General features: G+C 34.2%; 1 protein-coding gene across 4 annotated transcripts in view; it reads right to left on the reverse strand.

Annotated features, from left to right (window-relative positions):
- Window positions 1-26,715, reverse strand: part of LOC120352669 — a 357,141-nt gene that overhangs the window by 78,275 nt on the left and 252,151 nt on the right. The gene's annotated exons all lie outside the window — the stretch shown is intronic.

A 26,715-nucleotide genomic window follows, 5' to 3' on the forward strand; every position in this document is an offset into this window, starting at 1 on the left:
GTCTGGAGCATGATTTGGATCGAATCGCAAGGGATTCATTTTCATCATTCGAAAGCATTCTCCAGTCAGTGAGTAAATATTTCATATTCATCAAAATTTATTATTATAGTCTGCAAGGCGTCATGAAACATTTGATACATTTGATGAAACATAGCAGTTTGTAAGAAATAAAATACTTTCAACTCTATTCAGCGACATGATAATTATAAAGTGATGGAACAGTATAAACCAAACCTCAGCTGTGAGGGCGATGCAGTAGATTAGCATTCACTTCTGCGACTGAAGGGTCAGAACTGATGATGACTATCAATTCTAATCATGCCCAGGGTTGCTAACCAAACACTGGTTGACATTGGTGTACCTAGTTGCTTGCACCTCTTCAGCCGGATTTTGGCCACAGTCCAAGGGTCCGAAGCACTGGTTGAAGCATAATCTCACTCACGCCTTCATTGGCTGACTAGTTTAGGGAAAGTGCTTCGGCTGAGACGGTAAACTGGGGACAAGGAGAGGATTAACGTGAGCGAAAGGTTGTGAGAGAGAGGATGTGAGAGGGTGAAGGGATAATGAGGAAAGAGTATATAAGAGAGAGCGAGTTAGGATGAGAGAAATAAGGATATATTATAGTGATAGTGAATGAGAGAGAGGAGAGAAGTGTTCTCAAGTCTAGCTCATGCATACTTGATGAGTTGCACATGTCCGCTGAAGCCTCTTGCTTTGACTGGGTCAATTTGCCGTCAGATTAACGCAGAAGACGGCTTGGTTGGAGAAGTGATGAAGATGTTGAAAGAATTTAATAAACCCCAAGAGGAAATATCGTATACTTCATTACTAGAGCAAAACAAGATGGAAATTGGCTTGCACTTTGACTTGATGACAAATTACATCATTAGCTTGATGGAAATAAGTAGCTTCATTTTTTATTTATAAAATAGAATTATAGTACCTTTTGAACTTTATAAAATAATAAGATAAGAGTACAAATTATTATCTCATTTAATTCAAAGGATACTATAATTCTATTCTATAAACAAAAGAAAGTAGCCCTGCATCCATACATTTTAGGAAGTAGCTTCATATCCATATATAAGTGGATTGCATTCCAGTATTCACGCAAATCAATTCGATTAATTATTATATGTTGTACTATCATTAGAACCATGATCAATGATTTAAGAGCATGTGTGAGTGAGAAACAGTTATTCAACTGTTTCACATTCCAAATAACACTTTATGGATAGAACTTAACATTGGAGTATACAGTATATTGGAGAAAAATTGAATAATCAATCGTCTCATCATCTGGCTTTATCTCACTTTGGACTAGTATCTGGAGTTAATTATTCGAAAAATAATAAATATAATATCATTCAAAACTAAGTAGTTATCGATTATTTCTCATTTATGTATAAAAGATACTCAGTCTCAGTTGAGTGTATTGTATAGTATTATCAATATATAGTAATAAGATGTAATTTTCTGTATACTTCGCGAAAAACTGATTGAGAAGTATGAAAAATTATTGTTAATTATCATTGCTGAACTATTGTGAGATACGGCCCAAGAGAGTTGTGAATCATTGATAAATACGAATACTAGTCTCTCTTTCACATAAATTGATTATTTGTACTCTACTTATAGTCCAGGCAACTTATAGTCCTGGCAGAAAACAAATGGTAAAGTGTGCAGGTAAATGCTCTGATGTATTGAACATAAATACAGGTGTACCTCAAGGATCGGTCCTTGGGCCTTTCCTTTTTCTGGTTTTCGTGAATGATTTCAGTTTCAATATACCAGGTCTTTCTGTATTGTATGCTGATGACACCTCAATAATCCAATCAGATGCTGAAATCGAAAAACTTCAGGATAAACTTGACATTTCCTTGAATCAGGCAAAATCATGGTATTTATCTAATGACCTAGAATTAAATGAGCAGAAAACAGAGAAAATAACATTTACATTAGGGCATACTCTGAACCACAATAATCTTAAGCCTGTCAAATTACTAGGTGTAATATTGGATGGTAAACTCTGTTGGGAGGAACATGTGAATAGTCTCTGTAAAAAACTTTCAAGGGTAACATACCTCCTCAAGAGATTAAATAGTTCTGTTAATCTGCAAGTATTGTTGATGACCTATCACGGACTTTTCCATTCTCATCTTAGTTATGGGATAAGAATGTGGGGCAATTGCCCAACACATAAAAAAGTTTTCATATGGCAGAAAAGGGCAGTTAGAGCTATTTTGAACCTTTCCCCAAGAGAAACTTGCAAGCCTCACTTCATCAAACTGGGTATACTGACTCTGCCATCTCTATATATATATTCCAATTTGATAAGTGTGAAGAAGAATTCTAACAACTTTCACAAACATAATGAATATCATGCTTACAATACTAGGAATAGGGAAAAAATTATGAAACCAAATCTCAGATTGAGTAAGAGCATGAAAAGCTACCCCTATTTACAGTTGTTATTTTACAATAAACTACCAATTGAAGTTAAGAACCTGCCTCAAGAAAAATTTAAAGTTGCCATTTCACAAATGCTAAAAGAAAAGGCTTACTACTCTACTGAAGAGTTTTTAATTGATAGCATATAACGTTTTCTACTTAGAATAAAAATGTAACTTACATTGTAAGAATAGTATTGTGATTACTATGTTATGACTTCATATAGTAGTACTAGTTGTAGTGTTAGTCTTTGTGTTTCTCTTTTAATATATTACGAATTGCTATTTATCTATATGCTGTGTAAATGTAGTGTTTCGAAATATTTTGCTATACCTACTGATGTTATTGAAAATGTTCATTCAAGTTTTATTAAGAATAAGATGTTGACGAAAAATGTATTTATGCTAGTGACTTACATCATGTAATCTTGAACTTTTGACGAGGCCTGAAATGTACTGTACAAATGTATTTATTGGTCAATAAAACAAATTTATTTATTTATTTATTTAACGAAGGCTCAAATAAAGATATGGAGGAAAGAGTGTAACCGTATGCCACCTTCAACACGGAATGAGAATTTCCAATATGTTCAGCTCCTAACTAGTCTTAATGAACCTGCAGAGTCAAAAATAATATTCCAGATTTTGTGTCCAAATCACGTTGTCAATAAATTGATCTATTGTTGCTGTATTGAAAATTTCACACTGAACACTAAAGCTGCTATAACAATTGATGGAACGCATAAAATGGTGAAATAATGCATCAAACTGAAGAGAAATGAATCAAACGTTCAGTACTTAGTTTTTCGATGCATTGTTGTTAAGTAAAAACCGTTGAAGTGCAAAAACTTGGAAGAAAAACAATCTTTTCAAAGAATTTACACTTTTAAAAGTGAATATCTCGAAACCTAAAGGAAATATCACAAAAAACTCCACTGAACAAAACTTACAGGAAATTCATCTAGCTTCATTATTATCCAGTTGGTCATGTCGCTAAGATGCATTGTTTCCAAGGAACCAAGATACATGCGTGTAAGCCAGAAATAAAAAAAGCAACTTTTAAACCAGCCTCATCCCTTAAGCACTGTCACTCTGTTCTATAAATGAATCTTTTCACTGCTATTCATGATTGTATGTACGGCAATTATTTCAAATTAAGGAAATTCACATTTGTTTATACTCATTAATAATTCATCCTGATATTAATTCTTAAAACTACGTTCTATGGATCAACTGCTATACTCCAGAGGGTGACAAGGAAACTATTATCTCTATTCTTACTAATTACATCTCTTACCAAAATTAGTTCCATAATTAATAATATTCGATATGATGAAATTCAAATGAATCGGATAATTAACATACGTTATATAGGTAATACGATATAGGTTGTAATCTCTTCTATATTAGGTGTACATAATGATCTCATCTACTATTGTCACAGCTCGTACAATGGAAGCCATGTGTGAAGAATTATTGATAGAACAAAAGGGTGGGTAGTCTGTTCATATGCTTATATAGGGGATGTGTTCCATTTAACGTTATCTTAGACATTCATCACTAAAATAGTACAGTACTCAATTTAATACTTTTATCGTTATTGCAACTCCCAATAGTTAATTATACTTCTAATACTATTATAATATTTTTCATACGTCACCGTTCAATCCTATTCAAAACTCATCTAGCACTTTCTCAATCGTCTCCACTACTTCTTATTTGTCTTTCTCATGCCTCTTCTTAAACTTATAGTTATTATGATTACTAGAATATTGTTGTAATTATTACATTGATAACTTTGTTAATTATTATGATAACTGTTGTGATTTTTGTGATGATGATTATCATTCTTTTCTATTCTTCTTCGTCTTCGTCCTATTCTTCCTCTTCGTCTTCTTCTTCTTCTTCTTCTTCTTATTCTTCTTCTTCTCTATCTTTTTCTTTTCTTCTTCTTCTTCTTACCTTGATAAATTCAAGATCACAATTTATGATGTTCTATTTCTTATTCTATAGTTCAGTTCATAAGTTCTTCTCAATTAGAACGAAAAGAAATAGCACAATCCGCACATCCCTTCTTTCTCTTCTCTCCTTCCCTATTATTATCATTATTTTCTCTGTGATTTTTCCACTAGCTATCCAGCATGTTCAAATGTTTATTTCTCTTCCTATCTCTATTTCTCTTTCTACCTCTCCTTTCTTCTTCTTCTTCTTCTTCTTCTTCTTCTTCTTCTTCTTCTTCTCTATCTTTTTCTTTTCTTCTTCTTCTTCTTCTTCTTACCTTGATAAATTCAAGATCACAATTTATGATGTTCTATTTCTTATTCTATAGTTCAGTTTCATAAGTTCTTCTCAATTAGAAGAAAAAGAAATAGCACAATCCGCACATCCCTTCTTTCTCTTCTCTTCTTCCCTATTATTATCATTATTTTCCCTGTGATTTTTCCACTAGCTATCCAGCATGTTCTAATGTTTATTTCTCTTTCTATCTCTATTTCTCTTTCTACCTCTCTCTTGTGCTATGTCGAGTGAGTGAACGTGTCTCAGTTCGGCTCCGCATTCGAATACGTATTTCGTAGGGTTATACAGTTCAATTTACCACAAATTATACACAAATTTATTCAGTTTTTTGAGCTCCATTCCATTGTTAAGTTATCTTTTCAATTACCTCACTCTCTTTTCATTTATCATCAAAAAACCTTCCTAGTTCTTCAGTATACCTGTTCGCCTGTGATCCACCTAACGGTACATCATGGTTAGACCTAGAGGCACGCCGAAAAATGGGGTCAACGCTCCGAAGCCAGGGAGTTCCCCAGCTATTTCTGAATCCTCATTGTCTGAGGAGGCCCTTCGCATAATGCGACTGCAAATTGAAAAGTCCTTTTAAAATGCTGTCACAACGGCAATGAAGAACATTCTTGAAGAAGTCCAGGCGCTGAAAGTTGAGAATCAACGGCTGCATGAAAAAATTCGGGAGCTCGAGGTGAATTGTCACCTTAAAGTCGACGATCTGGAGCAATATGGTCGCCGACTCTCTATCCGTATATTCGGCATCCCAGAAAGCGACAAAGAAGATATGGACCTGCTGGCACTTGATATCTTCAACTAAAACCTCAACTTGCCCGTGACTCTGGCGGATGTAAACCGCTCTCATCGAGTAGGAAGGCGTCAACCACCTCAACATGGGCAAGCGAAACCCAAGGACCGCCCCATCATAGTTCGACTCTGCAGCTACCGGACCAGGAAGATGATCTTCGACGCTAAGAGGAAGCTGAAGGGTTCCGGCGTCACGATTCGCGATGATCTGACTACTGAGCGTCTCAAGATCATCAACGCTGCAGCCGATCGTCATGGGCATAGGAATGTCTGGTCATCTGACGGGAGGATCAAGATCTGTATCGGCGAGAGAGGATCAAAGAGGGTCCACACAGTCGAGAGGATGACCGACCTCCAAAATCTAAAGGGAAACTGAATCATTTCAGCATTCGATGACTAAGGTGCCCTTCACTACAATGATAGGAGAATCGTATTAATAAATTCCACAGTAGATATACCTTTGCATTCTTCATGAGCTGGCTCTCTGTTCTATGAATGAATCTTTTTACTGCTATTTATGTTTGTATGTATGGCAATTATTTCAATTTCAGGAAATTCACATTTGTTAATACTCATTAATAATCTATCTTGATATTAATTCTCAAAACTACGTTCTATGGATCAACTGCTATACTCCAGAGGGTACTAAGAAAATTATTATCTCTATTCTTACTAATTACATCTCTTACCAAATCAGTTCCAAAATTAATAATTTTCGAAATGTTTAATAATTAACATTGGTTATATAAATGATACGTTATAGGTTGTAATCTCTTCTATATTAGGTGTACATAATGATCTCATCTACTATTGTCACAGCTCGAACAATGGAAGCCATGTGTGGAGAATTATTAATAGAGCAGAAGGGTCGGTAGTCTGTTCATATGCGTATATAGGGGCTGTGTTTCATTTAACGTTATCTCGGACATTCATCACAAAAATATTACAGTACTCAATTTACTACTTTTATCGTTATTGCAACTCCTATTGCTACTTCCCTGTTCAATCCTATTTAAAACTCATCTAAATAATCTAGCACTTTCTCAATCGTCTCCTCTACTTCTTATTCTTCTTTCTCATTTCTCTTCTTAAAATTATAGTTATTATGATTACTAGAATATTGTTGTAATTATTACATCTATTATAACTGTGGTGATTGTTGTGATGATGATTATTATTCTTTTCTATTCTTCTCCGTCTTATTCTTCTTCTTCTTCTTCTCTTTCTTCTTCTTTTCTTTTTCTTCTCCTTCTTCCGTTGATTAATTCAAGATCACAATACGATGTTCTATTTCTCATTCTATAGTTCAGTTTCATAAGTTCTTCTCAATTGTGCACATTCCTTCTTCCTCTTCTCTTCTTTCTTATTATTATTATTATTCTTCCTGTGATTTTTCCACTAGCTATCCAGCATGTTCCAATGTTAATTTCTCTTTCCCTCTCTATTTCCCTTTCTACCTTTCTCTTTCTATCTGATTACTTTCTTCTAATATCCATATTAGATATTAGATCCTTTCTCACAGTAAATCATACTATTCCTTTTCCATTTTATTCAAATATTATTCATTATCAGTTGTTTTATGTATGTTTTCTCAATTGATAACTTTCTTCAAAAATGTTTCGTTTCTCTGCTGGCTTTTTCTTATCTTTTGCAGTTTTTCTTCTTCTTCTATTAGTGTGTCTCCTATCGGAGGTTCGCTATCAGCACAGCAATCCGGATCTTATTCACTGCCGCTCGAAACAAGTCTTTGCTGCTGCAGTCAAACCAATCCCTCAAATTTTTAAGCCAGGAGACACGTCGCCTTCCAACACTCTTTTCTCCGCTGATTTTTCCTTGAACTATATTCTGCAGGGTTATATATTTGTGGCTTCTCATTAGATGTCCAAGATACAGGAGTTTTCTCTTTTTTATGGTGTAAACAATTTCACATTGTTTCTTCATTTTCCCTAGGACTTCCATGATGGTGACTCTATCTGTCCATGGTATCCGCCACATCCTGCGGTAGCACCACATCTCAAAGGCTTCCAACTTATCCATATGGCTTTTTTTGAGGGTCCATGATTCCATCCCATACAAGAGAGTGGAAAGCACGTAACAGTGTAACATCCTCATTTTCAATTCTATATTTATGTCCCGGTTCGTGAACAATTTTTGCATTTTTACAAATGTCGATCTGGCCATCTCAATCCTTTTTCTTATCTCTCCCATCGAATCCCCACTTTCCTCTACCCACGTCCCCAGATATCTATACTTATGGACCCTCTCTATGACTGTACCGTCCACCATTAGGTTAGTCTGAATTTGTCTATTTGAGGCTTTCCTGACCACCATTAATTTGGGTTTCTTTAGATTCAATTCCAAACCAAATTCACCAAACCTGTCATGCAATTTTTGGATCAATCTTTGCATATCCTCCATATTGCTTGTCAACAAGACAGTGTCATCAGCATAATTTATATTATTTATGGCTTCTCCATTTATTATCATGCCCGCCAACTCCTCCTCCAAGACTTCATTGAAGATAGCTTCACTGTTGACATTAAAAAGGAGTGGAGACAAAATACAGCCCTGTCTTACCCCTCGGCGGATCTCGATTTCCTCGGTCAATTGATTCTCTATTCTTGCAGCCGCCTTCTGGCCCCAATAAAGATTGCTGATTATTTTTATATCGCCTGCATCAATGCCCTTGTTGTCGAGCAACCTGTACATCACTCCATGCCTTACCTTGTCAAATGCCTTTTCAAAATCTATGAAACAGCAGTTTTTACTGGATCCCATTTCGCACTGTCTCCACTTGGACTTGATTCTTCCACTACTGGATACCTACTCGATCTATCACCACTTAGACTAGATCCTCCACTGCCAGTTCTTCCTCAATCTTTATCTCATTCACCATTCGGATCATTCATCACCGGAAATCCACAGATCACAACATCTACATCTTATTGTGTTTAGTGAATTTTGAACAAGTGTTTTTGAATAGTGGAGGGAGCCGAACTGTCATGGCATACAGAATGCACTTGAGTCAAGAGACTTTTACATTTAGGTTAAGTTTTATAAGTTTCATCCCCATTTTCCCCGTCATGTGTCGTTCTGAGGTCGGTTCACGGTTGTTCTGCTGCTTCCATGATGCCTCTCACTGACACGTCAGCTCACTCGCCATCAAGTAGGTATATGTATTTCAATAATAGTAATAATGACGCAGGTATGTTTCTAGCAAATGAGCATCACTCTTTCAAAAAACTTTTCAAGGCTGCTCACCTTAACGTCCAATCCCTCAGCTGCCACATTGATGAACTCAGAGCAATCTTCCGTTTTCAGGACTCCAATATAATCGGAGTTTCCGAATCATTTTTGAAACCTACTATTTCATCGAGTTTTGTTGCATTACCTGGATATAAACTCTTCCGGAAAGATGGATTGAATGAAGCTTGTGAAGGTGTAGCAATTTATGTGGAAGATGGTATCAAAACAAAAGTTTTAATCACATCTTAACAAGAGTATTGTTCCAGACCAGAGTTTATGCTACTTGAATTACCCTTATCTAGTAATGATAAATTACTCGTTGGTATCTGTTATCGCCCATCGAAAATAGGTCATTTTACAGATTTCAAAAATTCCTTGGTTTCTCTTATGACTTATTATAACCGTATACTAGTTATGGGGGATATGAACACCGACTTGAACATGACAAATCGTAACTTTGACTACTTTCAACTGACAACCATTTTCCAATGCCTAAACATGACTATTTTACCCTTCGATCCAACTCATCATACTAATGAATCTGACACACTCATTGACCTTCTCATTGTTAGTGATCCCAACAAGGTTGTTCAAGCAGGCCAAATCCAGGTCCCAGCTATTTCTGGACATGATTTGATCTACTGTGTACTTCCCCATAAGATACCTAAGCCAGAGCAGAAAATCATCACTCATAGAGACTTCAAAAACTTTGATGAATCCGCCTTCCTGACTGATGTGGCTCAGACTCCATGGCATCAAATTGAAGCGTTACCCTCAGTTGATGACATGATCAAGACTTTCGAGTATTGGACTTTGACTTTGTATGACAAACATGTACCTTATGTGACAGGGAGGATTAATAGAAAACGACGAGTACCGTGAATGACTGAAGACATACTTAAGATGATGGGATGTAGAGACAAAGCACATAGAGAATTTGAAAAGACATTTGACTTGGACAGTTTGATAGAGTATAGGAGCCTTAGAAATAGAGTTGAACAGAAATTACGGAACGCAGAGATTAGGTACTTGAATTCGTTCATGACAAACAATAGACAAGACTCAATCACTTTGGCAGGGAATAAAAGAATTCGGGCTTGGCAAACAGAAATCGAATCCCCAAATTGACTTACCATTGAACAATATAAATTGAATTGAATTGAGTTTATTTCGCCAAATTATACATGATTACAATATTTAAAAAGGGCACAAAATGCAAGCAGCACAATGTAACAATTGTGTAAAATAAAACTTAAGACATCATGACCTAAGGAGTAATACAATAATTCTATACAATAATTATATTAAATTATAATAGTGATACATTTTATAAGAAATAATAAAGGTTGATATCTATTAATAGTGTTATAAATAGAGAGCTTTAGACTATTATAGTTTATCCTTAGATCTGAGAAAATTGCACTGCTAAGCAAATCTGAACCCTAATAGTGAAATAATAATTGCCCACATAGGCCTAATGGGCCTGTTCGTGGGTCAATGAGTTCAGAACTGTATAATATTTATTATTCTACTGATAGTATTTTATGTTATTTAATAATAAAGACACACACACACACACACACACACACACACACACACACACACACACACACACACACACCCAGACACGTTGAATACGGAGCAATCGCAATAGCATGGGAAAAGGGTATACACTTTGTTGACAAAGAGAGAAAGGGGGAAAGAAAGAGGAAATTAGGTAGGCCAATTTAGTGTTGGTAGGCGGATTGTAGCAGCCGCTCACATTGATCTACATCCATAGTCTTCAGCCAGTTTGAGATGATTTTTTTGTATTTGGATATTTTATATATGCCAGGCTGACTAATTTCATGAGGAATATTATTCATAATGGTGTGACACAGAAATGATATATTCCTGTCGCAAACTGAGCGTAAGTTACGCGGGAGACCCGAGTGATGAAATCGCGCATGCCTAGTAAAATGAGGGTGATTGGACTCTGAATTGAAGTGTATTTTATTCTTAAACATGTACAAAAGAACTGCCTTGATGAAGAGTTGCCTAATTCTGAAAACATCAAAAGTCAGGAACAACTGATCAGATGGGAATCTTCTGCAAAGACCAAGGCCAGCTTTTATAATTGTTTTCTGGGTGACTGATAATTCATCTAGTAAGGTTTTGGGCGCACCTCTCCATAAAACAATACCATAGGACAAGACAGACTGGACATATGCAAAATAAACGGTTCTCAGGTGATTTATACTTAAAAATTCCCCTCAGCTGGCTGAACACATAAATCATCTTCCTCAACCTACTATTGAGATATCTAACATGAGTGCTCCATGTCAGTCGACTATCTATGCATATACCTAGGTTTATATCACATCACAGCTGCAATCGTCACACCAATCAGCACCGCATGTATGAACCCTCAGTTTAATGTTGGTAGGAGAAGCACGGCTGTCACGTAGAAAAATAGGCAAACATTTGGTCTTTTTAGTGTTCATACTGCAACGTTAGTAGACAAAAGGTTGATCACTCACAGGTGTATGATTCAAAGTGGTGGGGGGAACGCCAGCGTGACGTCACGTGTAGTAAAAATGTTCTAGAGTAACCACATTGAGCATACAGTTTATTCACTGTATCTTCAAATATACCGTCGTTTAATCTCCTCAAGATTGACCTAGAACTTTAAAATTATCCATACTTATAGCGAATGAATCACCGATTCTAATGATGTTGTTAAATATTTCAAGTTCATTTAACTTTTATGAATAAAATGGAGTTGAAAGTTTTTCATGAATCTAAAAACGTGACACGAAAAAGTTAATAAGCTGGAAAAGCGTTAGTAGACAATGTTATACTATTATAATTTCAGATCAACCCTTAAAAAATCTTGATAAACCAATGCATCGCAATAAACCGATAAACCGATCCCAATAAATCCGATGAATTGTAAATGCACTGAACACATGCTGGTATCGAGCACATGTTCTACGAGAATCAAAAAATCTCATCCCCGAAATTCACAAGCTGATGTATAGCCAAACTACAAAATATAAACACGACCTAGAAGATGAAGAAAACCTAAGGGTTTGAAAGGGAAGGTTAGAAGGTGGGGTTTTTGCTTTTATATGACAAATGCTTGTATTATTCAAATGTTTTAATAATTATTGTAAAGCAGAAACAGAAAGCTTGCATGTCAGAAAATGTTTGTGTTATTTAATTTGACTATACAACACCATATGATTTTCAAGAATGCGATATTCTGCCTACTCTGTACTACAGCCTACGTCACGGCTGCAGTTCCCCCACTCCAATTGCATTTCAACGAAAATACTATAGATGAGTGACCAACCTTCTGTCTACTAACTTTGTTCATACTGAATATATTTGTATCGAACCAACTTTTCAATTGCCTCAGCTCACTTGAAGCAATTCTGTAGACATGCTCCCAGCTGTCCCCCTCAAAATAGATTGCGGTGTCGTCAGCAAAAAGCATCATTTTCCCAGACATATTTTCCTGAATGATATTATTGATGTAAACCAGGAATAGAATCGGACCAAGGGTGCTACCTTGGACCACACCATATCTAATGTCTTGTACGTTGCTTTCTACTTCTCCAATGGATACCAATTGGCGGTGGTTCGACAGAAAACTTTTGACCCAATCATGTGCTACACCAGTAATTCCTATGGCCGTTAGTTTATTTATCAGCAAATCATGAGAGTCAAATGCTTTTGCCAGGTCAATAAATAGTAATAGGATATATTTGTTATTATTTATGCCCTGTCTCAAATAATCACTGAGCTGGAAAAAACAGTTGGAAGAGTTGCGGTCATCCCTAAACCCAAATTGGTTATCTATCAGTATGTTATTATTCTTCAGATATTTGATGAATTGCTTCTTGAAACATTTTTTGATAACCTTAGAAATGGAGCTGAGAAGGCTGATTGGTCTGAAATTATTCAAATCGTCTTTGGCACCAGATTTATAGAGTGGAATGACTTTTGCTAGCTTGAGAACGTCTGGAAAAGTACCCGTAATGAAGCTTCTATTAATAATGTGTCGGAGGGGAACTATAATAGAGTTAATATTGTTTTTCAAAAGACTTGCTGGTATACCATCGCAGCCGGGTGAAGAACCACCACGCAGCTCTGTAATGCAATTTTCCACATCCAACTCACTTACTTGTTGCAAGACAAAAACCGAGTTGATTTGCGGGTAGTTCATATGAAGTGGGTTATTATTTTGGTTTTCATTTTTTATAACATTTGCAAGAGCTTCTCAAACTTTAGAAAAAAAATATTGAATTTATTAGTTATGTCAAAGGTGGTAGAACAACTCTCTGTCTGGGGGTTCGGTTAGCATAATTACCATTTAGAAATTTTGAATTGGGAATGAGTTATTTTGAGGATTAATACCCGATATCTCATTAATAGTTCTCCAAAATGATATGGGTTTAGTAGCGGATAGTAATTTTTGCCTGTAGTAGTAGCTATTTTTGGTATTTTTTAATGATCTGTTCAAGGTTTTTCTATAGTTTTTATAGTATAATTTTAATTGCAAATTAAATGGTTGTCTGATAACAAGCTTACTCAATTTATTTCTTTTTCTAATGGAGTTAACAAGCGAATCGGTGATCCAGGGTTTTATTTTTTTAGATTTAACGGTCTTTGATTTGTGAGTAGTTCAACTATCTTATACTTCTTTGATTTTTCTAATAAAGGATTCAGTACATTGATTGACGCTTTCTATTGTGGTTATATCATCCCAGTTTTGTCGTGAAACAGTCTCTGATAATTTCAAGTAGTCAATGGAAGCATAGAGAGGTGCAGGTCTCATGTTGGGTGAGTAGTTCTTATTTTTAATTAGTATTGATGTCGCATAATGGTCGGTAATGTCAGCAGGGAAAACAGTTGGACGGAGGGCCTCCACATCAACGTGCTTGACAAAAGTATGGTCAATGCAGGTCGAAGTGAAGGCCGTCCGCCTTGTAGGAACGTTAAAACACAAGAAACAAAACCGGCCTCATAAAGCGCATCTAGGTATCTATTACTGATATTGTTTATTTGATTTGAGAGGATATTAAAATTGATATCACCGGCTATAATCTCGATGGTGTCGTTAGAACTATTTCTCCTATCATCATACCTATCTTCAAGTCCACCGATAAAATTTGACAAGTCCAGGCCCTGACAGCGATAAACACATGAAACTCCAAATTTCTGCCCATCTCTATAGCAATCCAAATCTAAACAATTTACTCCTCCAATATTAATCTCTTTACAGGACGCATTAAATTCAGATCTTACATAAATCAATACTCCATCATTCTGATTGAATTTAACTGATGTACGGAGACTACAGTATTCCTCTAAATGTGTTATGTTCTCATCAAGACTCAACCAGGTTTCTGTCAGTATAACTATATCAAATTTGTGTTTAAGGCATTCCAAAAGAATGATAGAATCATCAAAATTTTTCCGATAACTCCTAATATTAAAATGTATAATACTTAAAGCATTCATGCCATTCTCTCTCAAATAGTCAGCATACACACCACATTCATCAAACTCCTCACATCCAACGTGTCTGTAATCACTCAATTCATCTAACACATTCATTCAGTTACTGCCCTTGTTCAAATGGAAGTCGAGGTTGAGCCAGTAGACTCCGGCTAGTGGCCTGATAATTATATCAATACTAATAATGATAATAGTAAACAAAACTACACAATGTAAATGCAGTGAGAATTATAGGAGAATAGCCTACATGATAATAATTACCAGTCCAAGAGTTATTCAGTGAAATCAATAAACCCAAACTACGAAAAAATAATTGTTTGAATTATCAAAGAATAAAAATAAAATGATTTTTTTTAAATAATATACAGTGCTTCAAAATCCAGCTCAGAAAAATAACAATAGCGATTGAAGAATGATATCATTCCTTTTCTAGAGAAAATAAAATATTTCCAAGAAAACAATATTCTATGCTCAAATGTTCAGTTCCGAAGATTTAATATTTATTTACTCAAACGTAATCCCAATAGGATAGTTGTAGAAAATTCAAATAAGAGAATAAAATGATTGAAATAAAAGAGATGAGTTATTATCGATAACATAATAATACTATATACTGGTATTCAATTAGTATAATCAGAACATCGTCACAGAAGGTGTATATTTTCTTTGATCAATTGAATGTGACAATAATCTCTTACTACAGATCAATAAAATAATTTTCTGGATAATCTAAGAATATCAAATGGTATTGTAAATAGTTACAAGATCAAAAATACAGAGCTTCTAAAGAGTTCAGCTCCGTTATTTATTCAATTATTCTAAAGTGATCCTGAAAGAGCTCCTAATATTTTTATAGGAAGGAAACGATAGATATAATAACGATGAATAAACATGATAGCATTATGCTAGTATTACTAGTTCAGTGATAATTAAATAAATTAATAAAAGCGTTGAGCCAAACTCCAAATAGATAGAATAATTTCCTAAATTATATCAAAATGAACAAAAGTAAACTTGAGAAGAGAAATATTCCTAGCTCAATATTATTCTTCTCAAATAACCATTTTTTTTCATTTGTTGACTCAAAAATAATCGTGATGGAGAAATTTCAGAATGTTAAAAGAAGAAAATAAGTGGAGAAAATATAGATAATAGTGTTGAAAAATAATAGTATTCTTGTTGAAATAAATCCATATCAAACAATAAGCACACTAAAGATGATGATGATGATCTTTCTTTTCCACTAAAATGCAATGAATCCAAAACCAAAATTAACCTGACTAATTTACTAGCTAAAAATGAAATATTACAAAGGATAATAATTATAAAAAAAAAATCTATGCTCAGTTTATGTTACATATTCAGCTTGTTGGTTTTTTACCCTTATTCAAAAGTTTTTAAGTCCTCATCACTGGCAACCCTCTTTGCTGGTGAGTCCTGGGTTTGACGTATGAGGATTTTTCCATCCTTCACCCACACGAATTTCAATTTGCCCTCCCTCTTTAGAAATCTTGCTTTCCCTAACAACATTCTATTCGCCGTTGTTAAGTTTTCATTTATATAGAAATTACCACGAGGCAGTCTAGCATTCAAGTCCGTGGTCACCAGGTTATTCCTTAATTGAAAGAATAAGACTTTGATATTGACAATACCACTTTTATTTATTCGAATTTAATTTATAATTGAGAACCAGGTTTCATGGTAAAACCTACCACATCTTCAGCTGAACTAATAAGTTTGTTGTTATTGGAGGAACAGGAAATTCAATTTTAGGTTATGTGTTGGGATTGTATAGGGGAAGGAGAATGAAATTTGTTAGTGGGAATGGATGGATTAATGATGAAATTAAACTATGTTAATATTTGAAGAATGGAAAATTACATTTTAAATGGAAATCTAGACATCTTAATATATATATATTATATTATATATATATTATATATATATATATATATATATATATATACATCAAATTTGGTTGGTAGCTTACTGGTGATTGTATAATCATTTATGGTTTTGAAATTCTGTCTCAATTCTAAAGGTTATAATAATATTATAAAATTATAAAACAAAGGATATTATTATGAAAACAATTCATAATAATTGTGATTAGTCTAATCTAAAACACAATAAATTTATCTGTCTTATCTAAATTTTTTTTTTTTTTTTTTTTTCTCAATGTTACCTTTAGGTTGGTACTGGTCATGGCACCAACTTGAATATAAACTTAATTTTGAGAAATTTATCAAACTAGATTTAAATTTCACTTAACCTTATAAGGTGTAGTAAGGGGAGAGGGGAGAGAACTTAATAAGAAATTTGATAAATGGGTGGGGGGATCTTAGTAATTGAATTATTCTGTTCAACTTTGGGGTTAATTATTATTGCTAGTGGGAGATCATGGCCTGGAATTGAGATCCCTTTAGGGTTCGAAAGTTGAGTAATACTAGATATTGGAGCTGAGTATGAACATGATATTACCCACTGCCACTTGTTATGTTAGGTTATATTGGCCAGATCTTGTAATGGGAACTGAATTGGAATGTTATCAAATAGACAATAATTTTGTTATACTTAAAACTATGAGTACTTGTGAGCAAGTAGTATGATAATATTTTAGTTGAGATTTACATTGATACTCAAGTCAAATTCTTATCGAAAATCTGAGATTATAATAATGGATATGTACAAATTCATTTAAAATAAGGAACTAATATAATTGGGTCTACCTGAACTAATTGATATACCCTGAAATTAGAAGAACAATATAATTGAGCTTATATGGATTGTTTCATAGACTATGGACTATAACAACTATAATAAGTTCTCAAGTTAATGGTGATAGCTGTTATTGGTTTGTGGAAGTTATCTACTTGTTATATATCAATAATAATTTGCTTATCCTACAATTTGCTTGGATTTTGAAAAAAAGGAGAGAAAGGTGATCCCTCTTGGGTTCAAAAGTTGAGTAATACTAGATATTGGAGCTAAGTATGAAAATGATATTACCCACTGTCCATTTGTTATGTTAGGTTATATTGGCCAGATCTTGTAATGGGAACTGAATTGGAATGTTATCAAATAGACAATAATTTTTTATACTTAAAACTATGAGTAGTTGTGCGCAAGTAGTATGATAATATTTTAGTTGAGATTTACATAGATACTCAAGTCAAATTCTTATCAAAAATCTGAGATTCTAATAATGAATATGAACAAATTAATTTAAAATTAGGAACTAATGTAATTGGGTCTACCTGAACTAAGTGATATACCCTAAAAGTAGAAGAACAATATAATTGAGCTCATGTGGATTGTTTCATAGACTATGAACTAGAATATAACAACATTAATAAGTTCACAAGTTAATGGTGATGACTGGTATTGATTTGTTCAAGTTATCTACTTTTTATATATCAATTTGCTTATCCTACAATTGAAATATTCTACTTGTTCATTTAAGCTTGTGGATTCTGTGTCTGTTTTTAATTTCAAGATTTCAATGGCTTCAAGTACTTTGAGGAGTTTGCTTTTTTGGCCTGTGTGCAATATTTGGATGTTATTGTTGGGGTTGAAATTGTGTCCAGAGTTTATAAGGTGTTCTGCAAATTTGGAAGTGTCTAGTTTTTTGTTTTTAATGCTGATATGTGTTCTTGTATTCTAGTTTTAAATTTTCTCCCTGTTTGTCCAATATAGCTAGCATTGCAGTCTCCACAATTTAGTCTATAGACTCCACTTTTGTTTTCTATTCTGATGGGATCTTTGGAATTGAAAATGCAGTTGAGTAGTGATGAGGTCTTGTAGGCTACATTCAAACCTTCCTTTTTAATAAGTTTACCTATTTTGTCTGATACTTGGCCTATGTGGGGAATGGTAATCCAAGTATTGTTTTCATCTTTAGTGAGTGAGACTGTTGATTTCATGGTGTAATGCATTTTCCTTTTCTTAAGAAGTTTGATGATGGTTCTCCTGCTATAATTGTTGTTCTTTCCTAATTCAAAAATAGTATTCAGTTCTTTGTTATAATCTTCGTGGTGTTGTGGTATTTTAATAAGTCTTTCTATCATGGAATGGAAAGCTGCCATTTTATGATTGAATGGGTGACATGAGTGGGATGGGATGAGAGTATCTGTGTTGGTGGGTTTTCTGAAAATCTTGAATTCATGTGTATTTTTCTTATGTGAAATGGTCAAGTCTAGGAAATTAATTGGTGATCTGATTCTATTTCCATTGTGAATATGATGTTTTTGTGGATTTTGTTTATGAAATTGTGGAAGGAGTCCAGTTGTCTGTTGGTTCCTCCCCAGAGGCAAATGATGTCATCTACATACCTGAACCAGTACTTGATATTGTCCTTAAACAGAGGTTCTTCACATATCTTATGTTCCAGGTTGTCCATAAAGATTTCAGCCAACAGTGGAGACAATGATGATCCCATTGCTAGACCTTCTTCTTGTTGGAACATCCTGTTGTTGAATTTGAAGAAGTTCTGTTTCACACAAGTTTGAAGAAGCTGGTTCAATTCCTGTATTTTTGTAGGACAATTTGTACAATTGTACATTTCCTACAATTTGTACAATTCCTTGTTTTTTTAGCAGCAAGTAACCAGTTCAATTTACATTTACGAGTGGTGAATGTACAGATTATTGGTTCAATCTTACCCTTTGCTGTCAGGACTCAATGTGCAATTGATATATCATCGTCTCTGAATGGAACATTGATGACCGTCGCAATACACTTCAAAATCTCGTACACATTTTCATTAGCTGTGGTTGGAACACCGGAAATTTCAAGATTATCAATGCGCGATCTCTGTTGAAGCTCCTCAATCTCTCTTCGATGCAATTGATTTTCACAACTCAAAAATTCACACTCTTTTTTAATTTTCTGTTATCAGCTTGCAGTGTTTTAATAGAGTAATCGTTTTTTCTCACGATTGTCATTAAGGAGACAAGTTCCTCACTAAAGGCCGCAAATTTGGCGTCAATAAATTCCTTCAGAGAGGTAACTATGCGTTGTTCAAGATTCCCCTCATTGGCATCACTTGTTTGCGAAACACAACGATCACACTTCCATGGTTTTTTCTTATCCAGTTTACGAAAGTTTTTCATTGTTTTAATGCGCGTGCACGTCGGATGATAAATATTCTCACAAACGGAGCACTCGATACAATCTTTCGAATCTACTTCGATTTCACATTCATCACACTTATTACTCATTTTCAACTGGGTTTGTAATTAAATGGATAGAGTTAAAGAATTCTAGAAGGTTAGTTGAAACGTTGTTATAATGCAGTTAATGCCGGAGTCTACTTGGACGGCTATCAAGCTGATAACGGTAGCGATAGAACCATCCGTTCACGACGACTGCTCGAATAGAACTGTGAAATAACCATTTCGTTTCACACTCCAACCAACCCGACGAAGTTGTCAATGCTAATCATATCGATGATCTTGAAGAGCAGGTTACAAACTTAGATATACCAATTACTGATCAATTTCATTTGAATCTAATCTCAGAAGAAGACACTTTCAAAGCAATTCAACGTATTCATAGTAATGCTATGGGTGTAGACAAAATTCCTATTGAATTTATCAAGAAGATGTTATTTGCTGTTTTACCAACCATTACATACATTTTCAACAAGTCACTTGAAGAATGCAATTTCCCTGAAAACTGGAAGTTTGCTCTGGTTCGCCCTCTAAATAAAGTTCCATCACCCAATGAAGTTGAGGATTTCAGACCAATCGGTATTCTACCTGCATTGTCCAAAGTGCTGGAAAGACTCATTCATGCTCGAGTTGTAAAATTTCTAGAAAACAATAGTAAGCTTCATAACTTTCAATCAGGCTTCAGCAAATTCCATTCAACTGAGATAGCTCTGCTTCGTGTCACTGATGATATAAGGTTAGCTATGGGTATGGACCAAAGAAAGTATGCACCATCCTCACCCTATTTGATTTTTCCAAAGCATTCATACTGTTGATCATACAGTCCTTTTGAATAGGTTGGCTATTCTTGGTTTCAGTTACAACTCGTTAGTTTGGTTTAAATCCTATCTATTAGGTGGGAAACAATGTGTATCTGTCGGTGACCAAAAGTCAACTTGGAAAAACGTTATGCATGGAGTACCACAAGGTTCAATCTTAGGCACTCTCCTATTCAATTTGTATGCTAATGACCTTTCTTCCATTATCAAATTCTCCAGTTTCCATACTTATGCAGACGACCTTCAAATCTATTTAAGCTGTCCCATAACAAAAATTAATGAAACAGTTGGAATAATGAATCAGGATATCAATTTGATAGTGGAATGGACAAAGAGAAATGGCCTTAAGCTTAATCCCATCAAAACACAACCAATTATAATTGGATATTCTCGTCTTATAAACAATATTGACCTTGAATCAATTCACAGAATTAGTTCAGGCGGTAATGACATTCCTTACTGTAGCTCAGTTAAAAATTTAGGCATTATCATAAATAATACTCTTAACTGGTCAGAACAAGTGAACAAAACTTGTTAAAAGGTATTCTCAGCCATGCATGCATTGAAGAAAATGCACGATATCCTCCCTAGAAACATTAAATTATTATTGGTTCAATCTCTCATCTTCCTACATTTAATGTATTGTAATTATGTTCTTAACGATATGCGTCACTCTGAATGATAAACTACAGCGTTGCCAAAATTATTGTCTACGTTTTGTCTACTCTCTCCAACGCCATGATCGTATCATCCCAGCCAATACCTACTACTACTTCAGGCCCCACAACCAATACCTACTATTACTTAATAGTAATAGCAGTAATAGTAGGTATTGCCACAACTGATCTCTAATAAACTATGACGTCATCACATGTAGATCATCGATGATCTACTGGCGGTAAGCAAGCGAAATAAGAGCGCTGATGCTTGTTATCACATCTGATATGGTGATCAACAAAAATTGGAATTACAAATTCAATTTTCACGGTGTTCCATTTCAATGAATATGGTTTGTTTATCATTCTTCTAATATTCGTTTGTGAAAAGTAATAATGAATTTGGGGGTTTAAATCATGGGATACTGTTGTGTACCTAATTGTTGCGGGAATTATAACAAGATTCCAAAAGTTTCCGTACGGTTTTAAAGTTTGAAACGGTATTTTCTTTTTCGAAACATGAAACTTTGAAATGAAAACGGATACGAGCGATAAGAAGAAAGAACTTCAATTCTACAAAACAACGGTTTACATGAAGTGTAGAAGAACAGTGTAAATAAAGTGTGAGTGGAAAATTTAATTAAAGTGTGAAAGAACAGTGTAAATAAAATGTGAAATAACAGTGTAATTAGAGTGTGGAAGAACAGTGTGAATAAAGTGTGTGAAAAAACTTTTGAACTAATAAATTAAAAAGTAAATGCAAAGTGTTGGAACTGTCCAGAACATCATAATATTAAAGGTTTTACCTAACTGAAAAACATCTCCTGATGGGTTTCTTTGTACTACAGATTAATAATTGTGATCAAGTTTGTGGGAGCCTCTTTCCTAAAAAAGAGTTATATCAAATTTGGTTTATCTTTGATTCACCTCTCCTTCGACTCTGATACAGGCTACTATTAAGTATTTTTGGTTGAGATGAATTTATCAATAGCTCTATCACTGAATCGAGTAGGCCTATGTCTATCAATCTGAAAGTATGGATAAATTATTGCATTTGTGGAATAAAGTGTTTATATTTCAATAAAATATCTATTTATTAAAATACAAGTGTCTTTAATCTGAAATTTAGATAGTATCCCATCCAATAAAAAATCGATACAGTAACAAAAGTTACATTTATAAGCTAGTAGAAACTACTATGATCTAAGAAGAATCAATCTACATGTTATGACGTCATTAATTAGATGTGGGGCCTGAAGTAATAGTAGGTATTGCCCCAGCCCACATTGCTAGTTCAACATTAAAAGCTTCCCGATCAGAGGCTTTCTCAAATAGTCAAGCTTATTAGAGATATCTTAAAATACGGTAATCCGAACTATTTTAAATTTATTTTATTTCAAATTTGTCTCTGAAGGTGGGAGGATAGATGCTTCACATACTAGAACCGGAGAAAGTACTTTAAGGATACCGAAATCATCGAACTAATATTTTCACAAAATCCTTTCTAGTTAGTGCCTGTCGAGCATGGAATGCACTTCCTGTTACTATCAGGTCCATCGACCATCGAGAGCCAAGCGAGCTTCATCCTGACTTTAAGAATATATCTTTTGGAGCAAATGACTGAAACTGTCCAGCCCTAGAACGATCACATGACAACCATCCCCCACCCATCCCACAAATACAAACTTATAAACCTGTTATAGAATAAATTATATATATATATATATATATATATAAATTATAAATAATATTATATATAAATATTATATAACCCCATGTTATTTTAAATATTCACTGCATACTGCTGTATATTACTGAAAGTTGATTATCCTGATCTACTTTCAGCCTACTCCATTTTAATAATTAATGATTTGATCTTACTTACTCATATAATTATTCCACTTTATTAATTTTCTGTTTTTTTCTCTTAAATCTTCATATCAATTGAAACTTCTAAAATATTTTCATTTTTTAAATAAATCCGTAGTTGAATTAATGAAATGAACGTTTTGGTAGAGCGTTAGTGGGAAGGATACTTCGAATATTCTTTCCGAAGAATGGACATTGATTGTTATAGCCAGATGCATAACAATATTATCTATTTTATCTATAGTTATTCAAATTGCTGTTTTTCATATCTTATACAGCTCAATAATTATTTTCTTTATTTATATTTTGTAAATTCATCTATAATTTTGTTGTATTGTAAGCTATTGTATATAAGTGTAAAAGCCAGTGTATACTGTATATTGTAATCTACATAAATAAAGTACTCAATCAATCAATCAATCAAAGCACAAGGGGTAGTGACGAGAACTTTTGATATGTTCACCTTACAACTAGTCCAAACAAAGCTGGGAAGTCGAATATTGTGTTCGAAACGGTCCCTCCAAAGTTCTCTGTCAATTGTTTTCTTGTTGAACTGAAGATTTTATACTCAACACTATAACGGCTGCAACAATCGTAGGGAGATGCATAAAATGATGAAATAATACTCGAAATTGAAAAAAATATGATGCTCTATGAGCTCTTGATTAGCACATCTTCTTCAATCGATCATTCAAAAGTTATAATGCCAAGAAGATGAAAAAATCGGAGCCTGAAGAGGTTTTCTTCAAAATGTGACACGTTCGAGAGCTTAAACTTAGAAAAATAGAAGAATTATGGGAAAATGTAATGGGAAGATGAAACTTGTAGGCTAATTTGTAAGCTTCAATTTGTATGCGACAATAATTTCCGAAAGACGCATATTGTTCGAGATATGAGCAAAAACCAAAATTTGGTACTTTCAAAGCACCCCCACTCCCTTAGCACAGGGGGAAGGAGTGAGGACTTTTGACTTGATATGTTACCCACTTACTATCCTTAAAAAAGCTGCAGGTTCATAAATAGGGTTCCACACTTTTCCCTCTATAATCTTTCGTTGATTGGACTATTATGTTTGAAGTGGAAATTCAGTTGTCCTTTGATTTTTTATTTACTTGACTCGACTCATTAATCATTACTCACATTTGCACTGTCAATTGGAACAGGTATTGAAGTGAATCCCAATCTCTTTATTTACCTTTGAGCTAAGTGTGACCTCGTTTGTAGCGCAGTAAGACGAATGGGCTTAGTGAACTGTTCATTTTGACTTGTGTTGCGAGCTCGACACTCGACACTCCATCCTCTGTGACTAGACTCTAGCCCCTGAAATTTATTTTCAATTGAAGGATTCTCATTCCTGTCCTAATTCATCCTGATACAGTCTGTAGTACTACCTAATCTTAATCAGAATACTGGTATTTGTAAACGTATCTGATAGGTTTGTCATGTTTCGGATTTTGAGTTAATTTGTCTCATCACAAGTATCCAAATCTCGAATTCCATTGTATTCGTCAGAAAACACGGAACTACTTGATATGCGATGAGAGGACGTGGAGAACTTCTTGATCACATTGCAAAGAAGGTCAACTCTTATTAAAAAATTCCAGTTCAAATTTATGAGGGATATCAGCCGAGTTTGTTCTGAACGTTCATGATTGGGTAAAGAATATAATGTTAGCCTATTGCATTCCAGAAAAAAAATTTTCTCATAACTCTCGACGAAACGTTGAATAGAATTTTCAATAAACTCTCTATAATATAATTATTCTCGAGGAAAACAAGATGGTACAAGGGAAATAATATTGTATTTGAAGTGGTAGTTTAGAATATGTTGTTTTCTAGAAGTGGAATCATTCTTGTAGAAATCTTCATAATAGTTTTTCTGATTTCAAATTGTTGTAATATGAGATTCCTGCTATCAGTTATTGAATACAGAAGTTCTCATATGCGATATTAGTTTTCGATTGGTAGGGTGAGAATTGGAAAATTGATCATGATGAAAAAATGGAAATTATCTCATACTCAAGCAAATTTGATAACTTCTATCGATTCAAGAAAACTTAATTTAATCCTTGAATTACGCTCGTACTCAAGTACTCAAGTATTCAACTTGAACAGTCAAATTTGAATTATTATCAGGACTATGTATCCGTTTATATTTTGATCTATCGAAATTGTCGAACTTTGAATTTTCAATTCATTAGTGATATTAACTATTCTCATAGTTAGTTTTTTATTATACTCAAAGTTTTCATCTTTTCTCATGGAAAAATATTAAGAGAGTATTATATCCTCTTTGCTTTTATTCATAGCTTAAATATTCGACTCGTTTTTTTTCATGGTCACAGATCAAGAATACCATAGAGTGAAAATAAGTAGATTGAAGTTGAGATAAGAAAAACTATGCAAGTGCTGTCAGAATGATTCAAATAGAGATTTCCACACTGAATTAGGCTATAGTTTCGGAAAAGGGTTGTTTACTCGGAAAACATATCGGAACGAGCAGTCAAAGAGAAGTTGTTGAACAAACAAGTTTCATTCTATGGAAGAAGCTCACTCAACCGATGGACGCCGGAAAAGTCAAAGATACTCTCTTCAAAACTTGTTCGCTTTCGTGTTCTTTTCCTCGGTTTGCTTCGATCAACAAGAGATTTTGGAGAATAAACTGTGGTGGTTCTGTTAGTTTAGTTGATGGTGAGGATAGTGCTCAAAGCCGCCACTTCAATATGTGAACAACTGAACAGAACGTCATCGTTGTGGGAGTGGATTTTTTGAGTTTCTAGATTTGATAGATTTTTAAAATATTTCTACAACCAACAAAATTGAGTTCCATTTTATCCTCTCTTTTTAGAACATGAGTGATGATTTAGTGAAGTATTCTTATTCAATTTCGTTTTCAACTTTCCTAAATTGTAAATTCCTAGTTTATAAATATTTTGGACTCAAAATTGGACAAAAATCGTGAAGTATAAGCATAACCTATTCTTGGACAATTTCTATCCAAATTTGGGAAAGGAACAGTTTTGGGCTTTAAGCCTGTTGTTCCTTTCTCAATCATTAATAGTTGAGAATGATATTGTAACCTATGTATCAATGTATAATTGAATACAAGACTCATATTTATCCTATTGTTATGAAGCTGATATAATATAGTGATAGAAAGTAGCCTGCTAAAAACGTGATGAATGGGAGTGGGATTGAATGGGAAAGGGAGATAAAATAGCACTCCAAAAATATCAAATTTTGTATTGGTATGAAGCTCTATCAACTCTCTTCTGGATATAATTCTTCACTGATACGATTTTCTAGAATAATAGTTCTTTGAAATTGTATTGAATGACACCTTTTATCGTAACCGTGCATAGAAAATATCATAGATGTCCCAGTCGCGAGGAAATTATTGAAACTAAAGCGCCGGAAAGGCGGTTAACCTTTTTCTCGTATCTCAATCATCCATAACAATGTACTGTACCTAGAATAAATAGGTATAAATTCATAATTCATACCTATTTATATTATTCTAGGTACATTCTACAGGTACATTCTAGGTATTAAAGGTATTATTATGCTATGTACATCACGGATATTATATTCCATCAGGGTGCCTACAAGAATCATACAATACTGAGGAACATACCAAAAATACAGTTTCGGTGAGAAATCAAAAGAGAAATCTTCACCCTACTGATTCAATATAAAATGTAAGTAGGCTAATCTATGTGACCAGTTTGCTAATATTTCATTTGAATCCATTTTGGAGAGTGATAGAATCTCTTTGTACTTTCGTTTAAAGTCTTGATTGAAGAGTAGAAAGGAGATCTACTAGGAATCTGATGTCATTTTAGGACTTCTATCAGCAGGCTAATAAAATGTGCTGGAAATTCTGCTTCAGGAGGTTTTGAAAAACTGA

This window comes from Nilaparvata lugens, chromosome 8, assembly GCF_014356525.2.
Source record: "Nilaparvata lugens isolate BPH chromosome 8, ASM1435652v1, whole genome shotgun sequence".
Classification (NCBI taxonomy): domain Eukaryota; kingdom Metazoa; phylum Arthropoda; class Insecta; order Hemiptera; family Delphacidae; genus Nilaparvata; species Nilaparvata lugens.